Raw genomic sequence first — 16240 nt, 5'->3', positions numbered from 1 at the left:
ACAACGTGAACATGAGACCTGAGGGTGAGTTTGCTGCCACAGTCCCCAACAATACTCTCACAATATCTGCAAAGCACCACTAAGCATCGTCTTCTTCTCTTCATCTTTTAACAGAAGACATTTTTAGCCCCCTTGGAATTATAAGGTTCTGTTTTGAGATATTGAGCTTCAAAGTTTTGCATTGCATATAGGAAAATTTATATGGGGAACAAGTTTCATTCAAACATGAAAATAACAGGGACCCTAAATGTATTCTAAACATACAATATCAAAATCCTCTCAAATTTGTAAATGGGGATTTTTGGAATGGGTCAAATGCAGATAGAACCTTCTAAATCTAAAAAAAAAAAAAAACACTTTTCGCTTAGAATTATAAGGTTCTATCTGCCAAAACATTATTTGAACATTAAATTAAAAAATTAATGTTGTAACAATGTCTCAACATGTGTTAGAAAGTAAAATTTTATCCTTTCTATGACATTTATTTAATATTTTTTAGCACTTCCATGTCTTTAGGACATTTAAAATTAAGCAAGGTAGGTCTAAATATTTTCCCCAGTGCATAATCTTCATTTTTGGTACCAATTTGGTGGGTAATTAAACACATTATTGCAGAAATTATACTTTAATCTTTCTTTTGCTTAGAAAGAATGCAGCCACTGTAATACATCCGAGCAGGACTTTATTACAGCTAAAGTGGGCCAGGTAAAATGGCTTTCTCTCTAGACCTCAAAATGGCTGAAATAACATGCAAATGTTTATTGTTGTAATTTAGACCCCCATTAATTAAATTGTTAAATATATGACCTATAAGCCTTAATATGGTAAAAAAATTAAGACATTTTAAGACTTTAAAAACTGCAAGAAAATTGACATGCTTCAGCAAATTAATTCATAAAGTTTAATAATCATTGAAAAATTTTTCACTCACTATATAGTCTTTGTCTGCACCATTCTGTCTTCGTCATCTTCACTACACTTCCCAGCATCCTCTTGTCTCCACACCTGAACTCACTCCCTCAATCATCCACTTGTTCGTCGTCCTGATCATCTGTGTCACCTTGTTAGTGTTCATTTTGTTTCAGTCTGTGCTTGTCGGTTCTTGATTATGTTTCATGGATAGTGTGTGTAATCTTCTGCCAGTCTTCCTTGTACCTGTTTGAGTGAGCGAGAGTGTGTGTGATTAAAACTCCACTCACACACACATACACTTTCACACACACGTTCTCTCTCTCTCACACACACCAACACACTTTCTCACACATATGCACACGTACACACTCGCGCACACACACGCACTTGCATGTTGAATGGTTTTCTAAAATATTAATTTACTCACTGCATATTTGTATAATTCAGATAATAATTCAGATGCCACAATCCATCAACCTGTACAATGAAATTTTGAGTTTCTCTGATCTTCTTGAAACTCTGGATTCTGATAGAGGGCCATGGGACTTAGACCTGAGTGCAAAAATGGAGTCTCTAGACCCTTCCTGAGCTAAGTCTCATGGCCCTCTATCAGAATCCAGAGTTTTGAGAAGATAGGAGAAACTTAATTTCTCGCCCCGAAAAAAACGACAGGGGTTCCTCTTTTAGTTTTTTCGGGTCGAAATTTCGGGTCTAAGAGCTGAGATATTGAGATCCCACGTAGCATTTATGCCATTATAAATATCTCAATATCTCAGCTCTGGAAGGGCCTAGAGCCTCCATTTTTGCACTCAGGTCTAAGTCCCATGGCCCTCTATCAGAATCAGAGAGTTTCAAGAAGATTGGAGAAACTTATTTTTTCGCTCCAAAAAATAAAACGACAGGGGTACCACTGTCGTTTATTTTGGGGGGTTGAAATTTTGAGTTTCTCTGATCTTCTTGAAACTCTGGATTCTGATAGAGGGCCATGGGACTTAGACCTGAGTGCAAAAATGGAGGCTCTAGACCCTTCCAGAGCTGAGATATTGATATATTTATAATGGCATAAATGCTAAGTGGAATCTCAATATCTCGGCTCTGGGAGGGTCTAGAGCAGTGGTTCCCAACCTTTTTTGGGTACTGTACCCCCAAAACATTTTATCCTGCCTGAAGTACCCCCACAAGCGCATGTGATCGGTGTGATTTTTAGATTTGGTGTACATTTTAGGTGATACCTGAATTTACCTGTAAATAATGATATTTTTACTTCTTATAACTCTTATAATATAATACTTGTCTTTGTTCAATATTTGTGACCTTTTCACTTCTTCACATGTTCAGACCAATTATACAAAAACAAAGATTAATAATAATAATAATATTTCTTTTTTAATTTACAAACTTTAAATACAAAAATAAACCAATAAAATTAATAATCAAGTTCTAAAATAATCCTTCTAATGCAATCCTAAAATAAAAATTTTAAGAAAAGTTTGAGAAATGTTTTGAGTCACTAATGTATTTGAATTCCATACTGTAGCATAGGAACAAAACAGACAAGCACATTTGGCGGGAAGGACAGGGTAACCATATTATAACATGATTATAATTTTATATAATATATATTTTTATATTATATAATTATATTATATAATGTTTTGAGAATAGTCTGTGGTTAAAAAAAATGTTCTAGTCTTTTGAGAATCATCCCACGTACCCCCTGGGGACTGCTCACTTACCCCTAGGGGTACACGTACCCCTGGTTGGGAAACACTGGTCTAGAGCCTCCATTTTTGCACTCAGGTCTAAGTCCCATGGCCCTCTATCAGAATCCATAGTTTCAAGAAGATTGGAGAAACTTATTTTTTCGCACACCAAAAAGTAAAACGACAGGGGTACCACTGTCGTTTTTTTTGGGAGTCGAAGTTTTGAGTTTCTCTGATCTTCTTGAAACTCTGGATTCTGATAGAAGGCCATGGGACTTAGACCTGAGTGCAAAAATGGAGGCTCTAGACCGTTCCAGTGCTGAGATATTGAGATCCCACGGAGCATTTATGCCATTATAAATATCTAAAAATCTCAGCTCTGGAAGGGTCTAGAGACTCCATTTTTGCACTCAGGTCTAAGTCTCATGGCCCTCAATCAGAATCCAGAGTTTTGAGAAGATTGGAGAAGCTTAATTTCTCGCCCCGAAAAAACCACAGGGGTTCCCCTTTTAGTTTTTTCGGGTCGAAATTTCGGGTCGAAGAGATGAGATATTGAGATCCCACGTAGCATTTATGCCATTATAAATATCTCAATATCTCGGCTCTGGAAGGGTCTAGAGCCTCCATTTTTGCACTCAGGTCTAAGTCCCATGGCCCTCTATCAGAATCCAGAGTTTCAAGAAGATTGGAGAAACTTATTTTTTCGCACACCAAAAAATAAAACGACAGGGGTACCACTGTCGTTTTTTTTGGGAGTCGAAGTTTTGAGTTTCTCTGATCTTCTTGAAACTCTGGATTCTGATAGAAGGCCATGGGACTTAGACCTGAGTGCAAAAATGGAGGCTCTAGACCCTTCCAGAGCTGAGATATTGATATATTTATAATGGCATAAATGCTAAGTGGAATCTCAATATCTCGGCTCTGGGAGGGTCTAGAGCCTCCATTTTTGCACTCAGGTCTAAGTCCCATGGCCCTCTATCAGAATCCAGAGTTTCAAGAAGATTGGAGAAACTTATTTTTTCGCACCAAAAAATAAAACGACAGGGGTACCACTGTCGTTTATTTTGGGGGGTCGAAATTTTGAGTTTCTCTGATCTTCTTGAAACTCTGGATTCTGATAGAAGGCCATGGGACTTAGACCTGAGTGCAAAAATGGAGGCTGTAGACCGTTCCAGTGCTGAGATATTGAGATCCCACGGAGCATTTATGCCATTATAAATATCTAAAAATCTCAGCTCTGGAAGGGTCTAGAGACTCCATTTTTGCACTCAGGTCTAAGTCTCATGGCCCTCAATCAGAATCCAGAGTTTTGAGAAGATTGGAGAAGCTTAATTTCTCGCCCCGAAAAAACCACAGGGGTTCCCCTTTTAGTTTTTTCGGGTCGAAATTTCGGGTCGAAGAGCTGAGATATTGAGATCCCACGTAGCATTTATGCCATTATAAATATCTCAATATCTCGGCTCTGGAAGGGTCTAGAGCCTCCATTTTTGCACTCAGGTTTAAGTCCCATGGCCCTCTATCAGAATCCAGAGTTTCAAGAAGATTGGAGAAACTTATTTTTTCGCACACCAAAAAATAAAACGACAGGGGTACCACTGTCGTTTTTTTTGGGAGTCGAAGTTTTGAGTTTCTCTGATCTTCTTGAAACTCTGGATTCTGATAGAAGGCCATGGTACTTAGACCTGAGTGCAAAAATGGAGGCTCTAGACCCTTCCAGAGCTGAGATATTGATATATTTATAATGGCATAAATGCTAAGTGGAATCTCAATATCTCGGCTCTGGGAGGGTCTAGAGCCTCCATTTTTGCACTCAGGTCTAAGTCCCATGGCCCTCTATCAGAATCCAGAGTTTCAAGAAGATTGGAGAAACTTATTTTTTCGCACCAAAAAATAAAACGACAGGGGTACCACTGTCGTTTATTTTGGGGGGTCGAAATTTTGAGTTTCTCTGATCTTCTTGAAACTCTGGATTCTGATAGAAGGCCATGGGACTTAGACCTGAGTGCAAAAATGGAGGCTCTAGACCGTTCCAGTGCTGAGATATTGAGATCCCACGGAGCATTTATGCCATTATAAATATCTAAAAATCTCAGCTCTGGAAGGGTCTAGAGACTCCATTTTTGCACTCAGGTCTAAGTCTCATGGCCCTCAATCAGAATCCAGAGTTTTGAGAAGATTGGAGAAGCTTAATTTCTCGCCCCGAAAAAACCACAGGGGTTCCCCTTTTAGTTTTTTCGGGTCGAAATTTCGGGTCGAAGAGCTGAGATATTGAGATCCCACGTAGCATTTATGCCATTATAAATATCTCAATATCTCGGCTCTGGAAGGGTCTAGAGCCTCCATTTTTGCACTCAGGTCTAAGTCCCATGGCCCTCTATCAGAATCCAGAGTTTCAAGAAGATTGGAGAAACTTATTTTTTCGCACACCAAAAAATAAAACGACAGGGGTACCACTGTCGTTTTTTTTGGGAGTCGAAGTTTTGAGTTTCTCTGATCTTCTTGAAACTCTGGATTCTGATAGAAGGCCATGGGACTTAGACCTGAGTGTAGGGCTGGGCGATATATCGAGTTTGTACGATGTATCGTTATATTTTTTGAAACGATATGGAATGAGGCAATACCGTTTATATCGATACAGTAGTTTGATATGAGCACATCTGAAAAATAGCGGAGGTTGCAGTGTGAGCTGCTGCAGTGAAAGTAGCTAGGCTACGTAGTACAATTTGTCCTAAACATGACACAAGCTTATATTAATTGCGTCAAAATCACTTTGATATAGTTAACAAGTTTAAGGCAGCTTGCCGCCCTGTCAAATGCTCTGACAGACACTGTTGCTGACTGACAAGATATACTTGCGCTGTTTAATGCGTTTGAGATGTGGTGCTTTCCTCAGTGCTCAACTTACATTTCACAGGTATATTCTCCATCTGTAAAAGTTAGAAAGTAAAGCAAATATGTCCATTTCACAACAAATATGTCCATGTCAGAAGAGGACGAGTTTCTGCAAGTGAATCTCCGCTAAAATTCATGCTTCCTTGAACGAGCGCCGGCACGCGCATGCGCGTGAATAGTACTACGTAGTACGCAATAATTCTGACTAAAATAAACATATTGCTAAAATATTTGTTGTTGGAGAAAATAAATGTGCCATATGTGGAATTTTAAACCTACAAGTATATATTTGTTATGAAAGTGAAAGTGATTATAATGGGGTAATCAAATGCAGGCTAATATAATTAGTTTGTGCTTTTGTTTTTATTTTCATTTTTAGTTTAGCCTTTAGTCAATATAAAAACAAAAGCTTTTTGCACATAATATATTGCATAGCCTATATTATATTTGTTTCCATATCCTTCAATATCAACATTGTTTGTAGGATATCATTGGGCCGAATGTGAATATATATATATATATATATATATATATATATATATATATATTAAATATAAAGATTTTCTTTATCTAAATAGAAAACGTAGAAAGTACCGAGATATATATCGTATATCGCCATTTGACCAAAAAATATCGAGATATGATTTTTTGGCCATATCGCCCAGCCCTACCTGAGTGCAAAAATGGAGGCTCTAGACCCTTCCAGAGCTGAGATATTGATATATTTATAATGGCATAAATGCTAAGTGGAATCTCAATATCTCGGCTCTGGGAGGGTCTAGAGCCTCCATTTTTGCACTCAGGTCTAAGTCCCATGGCCCTCTATCAGAATCCAGAGTTTCAAGAAGATTGGAGAAACTTGTTTTTTCGCACCAAAAAATAAAACGACAGGGGTACCACTGTCGTTTATTTTGGGGGGTCGAAATTTTGAGTTTCTCTGATCTTCTTGAAACTCTGGATTCTGATAGAAGGCCATGGGACTTAGACCTGAGTGCAAAAATGGAGGCTCTAGACCGTTCCAGTGCTGAGATATTGAGATCCCACGGAGCATTTATGCCATTATAAATATCTAAAAATCTCAGCTCTGGAAGGGTCTAGAGACTCCATTTTTGCACTCAGTTCTAAGTCTCATGGCCCTCAATCAGAATCCAGAGTTTTGAGAAGATTGGAGAAGCTTAATTTCTCGCCCCGAAAAAACCACAGGGGTTCCCCTTTTAATTTTTTCGGGTCGAAATTTCGGGTCGAAGAGCTGAGATATTGAGATCCCACGTAGCATTTATGCCATTATAAATATCTCAATATCTCGGCTCTGGAAGGGTCTAGAGCCTCCATTTTTGCACTCAGGTTTAAGTCCCATGGCCCTCTATCAGAATCCAGAGTTTCAAGAAGATTGGAGAAACTTATTTTTTTGCACCAAAAAAAAAAAACGACAGGGGTACCACTGTCGTTTTTTGGGGATCGAAATTTTGAGTTTCTCTAATCTTCTTCAAACTCTGGATTCTGATAGAGCGACATGGGACTTAGACCTGAGTGCAAAAATGGAGGCTCTAGACCCTTCCAGAGCTGAGATATTGAGATATTTATAATGGCATAAATGCTAAGTGGAATCTCAATATCTCGGCTCTGGAAGGGTCTAGAGCCTCCATTTTTGCATAATTGCATTGTTAGCCCACCCCAAAACTTAAACAAAATAATAATATTAAATGCTGACCAATACTTAATTATATAACTTTTTTATATACTAAATATATAACTTAATAAAACAAGCAAAATGTAATTTGTTTTGTCATATGACAGTTATGCATGAATTCATTTATATTGCTAAATGCAGTGAAACATCTCAATTGTCAATTGATGAATTAATGCATACATTAATTAAATTGTATATACTGACAACAATAAGAAACATGAATAAATGAGTAAAAGGACAAAAAAAAGTAACCATCACAATAAACAAATGCATATACAAATTAATAACACATGAAACAAAGCTTTATTCAAACTACAAGCATGTATTTACAAGCCGCTGAACACCACATCCTACTGCCGACTCAACACAGCGGTTCCCATTCTGCAGCTCTGATCAATTCACCAGAGGGGACTGTGCCTTCGTGCCGGAGCTTGTTGCTGCACTGTGCTTCACAATCTGAGGCAATAAGGGCAGGTGGAGCGATGGAGGGACTCAAAAGGGCAGGTGGAGAGATGGAGGGACTCATCCATGACACCACTTCCAGGATGCAGCTATGGGCTACTCATCCTCAGTGCTCACACCAGTCTGCAGACTTTTCAGATCCTACAAAAATGCTCACAAACATTACACAAAAGCAGTCATTTTAACAGCACAATGTCATTTGATTTATGTATTAAAAATAGCCTTACTTTATATTTGAGTAAAATCCCTGAAACCTTTTTTTCCCCCAACAAATGCTGCCATCATCTTTCCTTGCAGGTCCTGCTCCACCTCAAAAGCTCTGCAGCAAATGCAGAAATCAAGACTCAGAAAGGTGGTGTTGTAATTTCTCAGTTTGAAATTACAATCATTCAAATAAACTACAACTTAATATTTAATAGATTTTGTTATCCATTTCTGTAGTATACTCACTCAGAGCCATTGATGACAGCATTCAGCATCATGAGCTTCTCTCCACCGGATAAACACACGTGTGTTCTTCTGTCCCTGTAACATACAGACAAGATTCACATTATGAGCTCAACACTGAATTTACATGCTGAGGTTGATGTGTTAACTCACTTTTAATCCAACTTAAATGTTCCTCAATATATCAACACTGATAAGGGACAAATTATATATATATCATGTTTAGTTACTTTATAGATGTGTTTATTTACAGCACATATTTGTCTAATGTAAGCAGTGTTGACAACAGTGAATTATCCTACATAATAGCACACACATGTATTTTTCATGTTGGGATGTGCTCACCTGCAATACAGTCGTACCCCTTTCGGTTTTTTTTTCGGGGCGAAATTTTGAGTTTCGATATCTCAGCTCTCGAAGGGTCAAGAGCCTCCATTTTTGCACTCAGGTCAAAGTCTCGTGGCCCTCTTTCAGAATCCAGAGTTTTGAGAAGATTGGAAAAACTTAATTTTTCGCCCGAAAACGAAAAAAAAAAACGAAAGGGGTAACACTGTGGGGGTTTTTTTCGGGTCGAAATTTTTAATTTTGATACCTCAGCTCTGGAAGGGTCTAGATCCTCCATTTTTGCACTCAGGTCAAAGTCTCACAGCCCTCTATCATAATCCAGAGTTTTGAGAAGATTGGAGAAACTTAATTTTTCGCCCGAAAATGAAAAAAAAAACGAAAGGGGTAACACTGTCGTTTTTTTTTCGGGTCCAAATTTTGAATTTTGATACCTCAGCTCTGGAAGGGTCTAGATCCTCAATTTTTGCACTCAGGTCAAAGTCTCTTGGCCCTCTATCAGAATCCAGAGTTTTGAGAAGATTGGAGAAACTTAATTTTTCGCCCGAAAACGAAAAAAAACGAAAGGGGTAACACTGTCGTTTTTTTTTTTGGGTCGAAATTTTGAATTTCGATATCTCAGCTCTGGAACGGTCTAGAGCCTCCATTTTTGCACTCAGGTCAAAGTCTCACAGCCCTCTATCATAATCCAGAGTTTTGAGAAGATTGGAGAAACTTAATTTTTCGCCCAAAAATGAAAAAAAAACGAAAGGGGTAACACTGTCGTTTTTTTTTTCGGGTCGAAATTTTGAATTTCGATATCTCAGCTCTGGAAGGGTCTAGAGCCTCCATTTTTGCACTCAGGTCAAAGTCTCGTGGCCCTCTATCAGAATCCAGAGTTTTGAGAAGATTGGAGAAACTTAATTTTTCACCCAAAAAACGACAAAAAACGAAAGGGGTAACACTGTCTGGTTTTTTTTTCGGGTCGAAATTTCGAATTTTGATATCTCAGCTCTGGAAGGGTCTAGAACCTCTATTTTTGCACACAGGTCAGTCTCGTGGCCCTCTATCAGAATCCAGAGTTTTGAGAAGATTGGAGAAACTTAATTTTTCGCCCGAAAACAAAAAAAAACGAAAGGGGTAACACTGTCGTTTTTTTTCGGGTCGAAATTTTGAATTTCGATATCTCAGCTCTGGAAGGGTCTAGAGCCTCCATTTTTGCACTCAGGTCAAAGTCTCGTGGCCCTCTATCATAATCCAGAGTTTTGAGAAGATTGGAGAAACTTAATTTTTCACCCAAAAACGACAAAAAACGAAAGGGGTAACACTGTCGTTTTTTTTTCGGGTCGAAATTTTGAATTTCGATATCTCAGCTCTGGAAGGGTCTAGAGCCTCCATTTTTGCACTCAGGTCAAAGTCTCACAGCCCTCTATCAGAATCCAGAGTTTTGAGAAGATTGGAGAAACTTAATTTTTCACCCAAAAATGACAAAAAACAAAAGGGGTAACACTGTCGTTTTTTTTTCGGGTCGAAATTTTGAATTTCGATATCTCAGCTCTGGAAGGGTCTAGAGCCTCCATTCTTGCACTGAGGTCAAAGTCTCGTGGCCCTCTATCAGAATCCAGAGTTTTGAGAAGATTGGAGAAACTTAATTTTTCACCCAAAAACGACAAAAAACAAAAGGGGTAACACTGTCGTTTTTTTTTCGGGTCGAAATTTTGAATTTCGATATCTCAGCTCTGGAAGGGTCTAGAGCCTCCATTTTTGCACTGAGGTCAAAGTCTCGTGGCCCTCTATCAGAATCCAGAGTTTTGAGAAGATTGGAGAAACTTAATTTTTCACCCAAAAACGACAAAAAACGAAAGGGGTAACACTGTCGTTTTTTTTTCGGGTCCAAATTTTGAATTTCGATATCTCAGCTCTGGAAGGGTCTAGAGCCTCCATTTTTGCACTCAGGTCAAAGTCTCGTGGCCCTCTATCATAATCCAGAGTTTTGAGAAGATTGGAGAAACTTAATTTTTCACCCAAAAACGACAAAAAACGAAAGGGGTAACACTGTCGTTTTTTTTTTCGGGTCGAAATTTTGAATTTCGATATCTCAGCTCTGGAAGGGTCTAGAACCTCCATTTTTGCACTCAGGTCAAAGTCTCGTGGCCCTCTATCAGAATCCAGGGTTTTGAGAAGATTGGAGAAACTCAATTTTTCACCCAAAAATGACAAAAAACGAAAGGGGTAACACTGTCGTTTTTTTTTTCGGGTCGAAATTTTGAATTTCTATATCTCAGCTCTGAAAGGGTCTAGAGCCTCCATTTTTGCACTCAGGTCAAAGTCTCGTGGCCCTCTATCAGAATCCAGAGTTTTGAGAAGATTGGAGAAACTTAATTTTTCACCCAAAAACGACAAAAAACGAAAGGGGTAACACTGTCGTTTTTTTTTTCGGGTCGAAATTTTGAATTTCGATATCTCAGCTCTGGAAGGGTCTAGAGCCTCCATTTTTGCACTCAGGTCAAAGTCTTGTGGCCCTCTATCAGAATCCAGAGTTTTGAGAAGATTGGAGAAACTTAATTTTTCGCCCGAAAATGAAAAAAAAAAACGAAAGGGGTAACACTGTCGTTTTTTTTTTCGGGTCGAAATTTTGAATTTCGATATCTCAGCTCTGGAAGGGTCTAGAGCCTCCATTTTTGCACTGAGGTCAAAGTCTCGTGGCCCTCTATCAGAATCCAGAGTTTTGAGAAGATTGGAGAAACTTAATTTTTCACCCAAAAACGACAAAAAACGAAAGGGGTAACACTGTCGTTTTTTTTTCGGGTCCAAATTTTGAATTTCGATATATCTCAGCTCTGGAAGGGTCTAGAGCCTCCATTTTTGCACTCAGGTCAAAGTCTCACAGCCCTCTATCATAATCCAGAGTTTTGAGAAGATTGGAGAAACTTAATTTTTCACCCAAAAACGACAAAAAACGAAAGGGGTAACACTGTCGTTTTTTTTTTCGGGTCCAAATTTTGAATTTCGATATCTCAGCTCTGGAAGGGTCTAGAGCCTCCATTTTTGCACTCAGGTCAAAGTCTCACAGCCCTCTATCATAATCCAGAGTTTTGAGAAGATTGGAGAAACTTAATTTTTCGCCCGAAAATGAAAAAAAACGAAAGGGGTAACACTGTCGTTTTTTTTTCGGGTCCAAATTTTGAATTTCGATATCTCAGCTCTGGAAGGGTCTAGAGCCTCCATTTTTGCACTCAAGTCAAAGTCTCGTGGCCCTCTATCAGAATCCAGAGTTTTGAGAAGATTGGAGAAACTTAATTTTTCACCCAAAAACGACAAAAAACGAAAGGGGTAACACTGTCGTTTTTTTTTCGGGTCGAAATTTTGAATTTCGATATCTCAGCTCTGGAAGGGTCTAGAACCTCCATTTTTGCACTCAGGTCAAAGTCTCACAGCCCTCTATCATAATCCAGAGTTTTGAGAAGATTGGAGAAACTTAATTTTTCGCCCGAAAATGAAAAAAAACGAAAGGGGTAACACTGTCGTTTTTTTTTCGAGTCCAAATTTTGAATTTCGATATCTCAGCTCTGGAAGGGTCTAGAGCCTCCATTTTTGCACTCAGGTCAAAGTCTCACAGCCCTCTATCATAATCCAGAGTTTTGAGAAGATTGGAGAAACTTAATTTTTCACCCAAAAACAACAAAAAACGAAAGGGGTAACACTGTCGTTTTTTTTTCGGGTCCAAATTTTGAATTTCGATATCTCAGCTCTGGAAGGGTCTAGAGCCTCCATTTTTGCACTCAGGTCAAAGTCTCACAGCCCTCTATCATAATCCAGAGTTTTGAGAAGATTGGAGAAACTTAATTTTTCGCCCGAAAATGAAAAAAAACGAAAGGGGTAAGTAACACTGTCGTTTTTTTTTTTCGGGTCCAAATTTTGAATTTCGATATCTCAGCTCTGGAAGGGTCTAGAGCCTCCATTTTTGCACTCAGGTCAAAGTCTCGTGGCCCTCTATCAGAATCCAGAGTTTTGAGAAGATTGGAGAAACTTAATTTTTCACCCAAAAACGACAAAAAACAAAAGGGGTAACACTGTCGTTTTTTTTTCGGGTCGAAATTTTGAATTTCGATATCTCAGCTCTGGAAGGGTCTAGAACCTCCATTTTTGCACTCAGGTCAAAGTCTCACAGCCCTCTATCATAATCCAGAGTTTTGAGAAGATTGGAGAAACTTAATTTTTCGCCCGAAAATGAAAAAAAACGAAAGGGGTAACACTGTCGTTTTTTTTTCGAGTCCAAATTTTGAATTTCGATATCTCAGCTCTGGAAGGGTCTAGAGCCTCCATTTTTGCACTCAGGTCAAAGTCTCACAGCCCTCTATCATAATCCAGAGTTTTGAGAAGATTGGAGAAACTTAATTTTTCACCCAAAAACAACAAAAAACGAAAGGGGTAACACTGTCGTTTTTTTTTCGGGTCCAAATTTTGAATTTCGATATCTCAGCTCTGGAAGGGTCTAGAGCCTCCATTTTTGCACTCAGGTCAAAGTCTCGTGGCCCTCTATCAGAATCCAGAGTTTTGAGAAGATTGGAGAAAATTAATTTTTCACCCAAAAACGACAAAAAACAAAAGGGGTAACACTGTCGTTTTTTTTTCGGGTCGAAATTTTGAATTTCGATATCTCAGCTCTGGAAGGGTCTAGAGCCTCCATTTTTGCACTGAGGTCAAAGTCTCGTGGCCCTCTATCAGAATCCAGAGTTTTGAGAAGATTGGAGAAACTTAATTTTTCACCCAAAAACGACAAAAAACGAAAGGGGTAACACTGTCGTTTTTTTTTCGGGTCCAAATTTTGAATTTCGATATCTCAGCTCTGGAAGGGTCTAGAGCCTCCATTTTTGCACTCAGGTCAAAGTCTCGTGGCCCTCTATCATAATCCAGAGTTTTGAGAAGATTGGAGAAACTTAATTTTTCACCCAAAAACGACAAAAAACGAAAGGGGTAACACTGTCGTTTTTTTTTCGGGTCGAAATTTTGAATTTCGATATCTCAGCTCTGGAAGGGTCTAGAGCCTCCATTTTTGCACTCAGGTCAAAGTCTCACAGCCCTCTATCATAATCCAGAGTTTTGAGAAGATTGGAGAAACTTAATTTTTCACCCAAAAACGACAAAAAACGAAAGGGGTAACACTGTCGTTTTTTTTTCGGGTCCAAATTTTGAATTTCGATATCTCAGCTCTGGAAGGGTCTAGAGCCTCCATTTTTGCACTCAGGTCAAAGTCTCGTGGCCCTCTATCATAATCCAGAGTTTTGAGAAGATTGGAGAAACTTAATTTTTCACCCAAAAACGACAAAAAACGAAAGGGGTAACACTGTCGTTTTTTTTTCGGGTCGAAATTTTGAATTTCGATATCTCAGCTCTGGAAGGGTCTAGAACCTCCATTTTTGCACTCAGGTCAAAGTCTCGTGGCCCTCTATCAGAATCCAGAGTTTTGAGAAGATTGGAGAAACTTAATTTTTCACCCAAAAACGACAAAAAACGAAAGGGGTAACACTGTTGTTTTTTTTTCGGGTCGAAATTTTGAATTTCGATATCTCAGCTCTGGAAGGGTCTAGAACCTCCATTTTTGCACTCAGGTCAAAGTCTCGTGGCCCTCTATCAGAATCCAGAGTTTTGAGAAGATTGGAGAAACTTAATTTTTCACCCAAAAACGACAAAAAACAAAAGGGGTAACACTGTCGTTTTTTTTTCGGGTCGAAATTTTGAATTTCGATATCTCAGCTCTGGAAGGGTCTAGAGCCTCCATTTTTGCACTCAGGTCAAAGTCTCGTGGCCCTCTATCAGAATCCAGAGTTTTGAGAAGATTGGAGAAACTTAATTTTTCACCCAAAAACGACAAAAAACGAAAGGGGTAACACTGTCGTTTTTTTTCGGGTCCAATTTTTGAATTTCGATATCTCAGCTCTGGAAGGGTCTAGAGCCTCCATTTTTGCACTCAGGTCAAAGTCTCACAGCCCTCTATCATAATCCAGAGTTTTGAGAAGATTGGAGAAACTTAATTTTTCACCCAAAAACGACAAAAAACGAAAGGGGTAACACTGTCGTTTTTTTTTTCGGGTCCAAATTTTGAATTTCGATATCTCAGCTCTGGAAGGGTCTAGAGCCTCCATTTTTGCACTCAGGTCAAAGTCTCGTGGCCCTCTATCAGAATCCAGAGTTTTGAGAAGATTGGAGAAACTTAATTTTTCACCCAAAAACGACAAAAAACGAAAGGGGTAACACTGTCGTTTTTTTTTTTCGGGTCCAAATTTTGAATTTCGATATCTCAGCTCTGGAAGGGTCTAGAGCCTCCATTTTTGCACTCAGGTCAAAGTCTCGTGGCCCTCTATCAGAATCCAGAGTTTTGAGAAGATTGGAGAAACTTAATTTTTCACCCAAAAACGACAAAAAACAAAAGGGGTAACACTGTCGTTTTTTTTCGGTTCGAAATTTTGAATTTCGATATCTCAGCTCTGGAAGGGTCTAGAGCCTCCATTTTTGCACTGAGGTCAAAGTCTCGTGGCCCTCTATCAGAATCCAGAGTTTTGAGAAGATTGGAGAAACTTAATTTTTCACCCAAAAACGACAAAAAACGAAAGGGGTAACACTGTCGTTTTTTTTTCGGGTCCAAATTTTGAATTTCGATATCTCAGCTCTGGAAGGGTCTAGAGCCTCCATTTTTGCACTGAGGTCAAAGTCTCGTGGCCCTCTATCAGAATCCAGAGTTTTGAGAAGATTGGAGAAACTTAATTTTTCACCCAAAAACGACAAAAAACGAAAGGGGTAACACTGTCGTTTTTTTTTCGGGTCCAAATTTTGAATTTCGATATCTCAGCTCTGGAAGGGTCTAGAGCCTCCATTTTTGCACTCAGGTCAAAGTCTTGTGGCCCTCTATCAGAATCCAGAGTTTTGAGAAGATTGGAGAGTTTTGAGAAGATTGGAGAAACTTAATTTTTCACCCAAAAAACGACAAAAAACGAAAGGGGTAACACTGTCGTTTTTTTTTTCGGGTCGAAATTTTGAATTTTGATATCTCAGCTCTGGAAGGGTCTAGAGCCTCCATTTTTGCACTGAGGTCAAAGTCTCGTGGCCCTCTATCAGAATCCAGAGTTTTGAGAAGATTGGAGAAACTTAATTTTTCACCCAAAAACGACAAAAAACGAAAGGGGTAACACTGTCGTTTTTTTTTCGGGTCTAAATTTTGAATTTCGATATCTCAGCTCTGGAAGGGTCTAGAGCCTCCATTTTTGCACTCAGGTCAAAGTCTCACAGCCCTCTATCATAATCCAGAGTTTTGAGAAGATTGGAGAAACTTAATTTTTCACCCAAAAACGACAAAAAACGAAAGGGGTAACACTGTCGTTTTTTTTTCGGGTCCAAATTTTGAATTTCGATATCTCAGCTCTGGAAGGGTCTAGAGCCTCCATTTTTGCACTCAGGTCAAAGTCTCACAGCCCTCTATCATAATCCAGAGTTTTGAGAAGATTGGAGAAACTTAATTTTTCGCCCGAAAATGAAAAAAAACGAAAGGGGTAACACTGTCGTTTTTTTTTCGGGTCCAAATTTTGAATTTCGATATCTCAGCTCTGGAAGGGTCTAGAGCCTCCATTTTTGCACTCAGGTCAAAGTCTCACAGCCCTCTATCATAATCCAGAGTTTTGAGAAGATTGGAGAAACTTAATTTTTCACCCAAAAACGACAAAAAACGAAAGGGGTAACACTGTCGTTTTTTTTTCGGGTCCAAATTTTGAATTTCGATATCTCAGCTCTGGAAGGGTCTAGAGCCTCCATTTTTGCA

General features: G+C 38.9%; 1 pseudogene across 1 annotated transcript in view; it reads right to left on the bottom strand.

Moving 5' to 3' along the window:
- Positions 1-7385: 7385 nt before the first annotated feature.
- LOC148973372 (protein NLRC3-like) overlaps positions 7386-16240 on the bottom strand; it is a 91102-nt pseudogene continuing 82247 nt past the window's right edge. Inside the window, exons 3-5 of the transcript XR_016146766.1 lie at positions 8110-8184; positions 7887-7978; positions 7386-7800 (exon numbers count right to left, since the gene is read on the bottom strand). The product of XR_016146766.1 is annotated as a protein NLRC3-like (transcript). The remainder of the gene's footprint in view (positions 7801-7886; positions 7979-8109; positions 8185-16240) is intronic.

Source organism: Pimephales promelas, chromosome 16 (genome assembly GCF_988280905.1).
Source record: "Pimephales promelas chromosome 16, fPimPro1.hap1.1, whole genome shotgun sequence".
In the NCBI taxonomy this organism is placed as follows: domain Eukaryota; kingdom Metazoa; phylum Chordata; class Actinopteri; order Cypriniformes; family Leuciscidae; genus Pimephales; species Pimephales promelas.
This window is presented reverse-complemented; position numbering and strand designations above follow the sequence as displayed.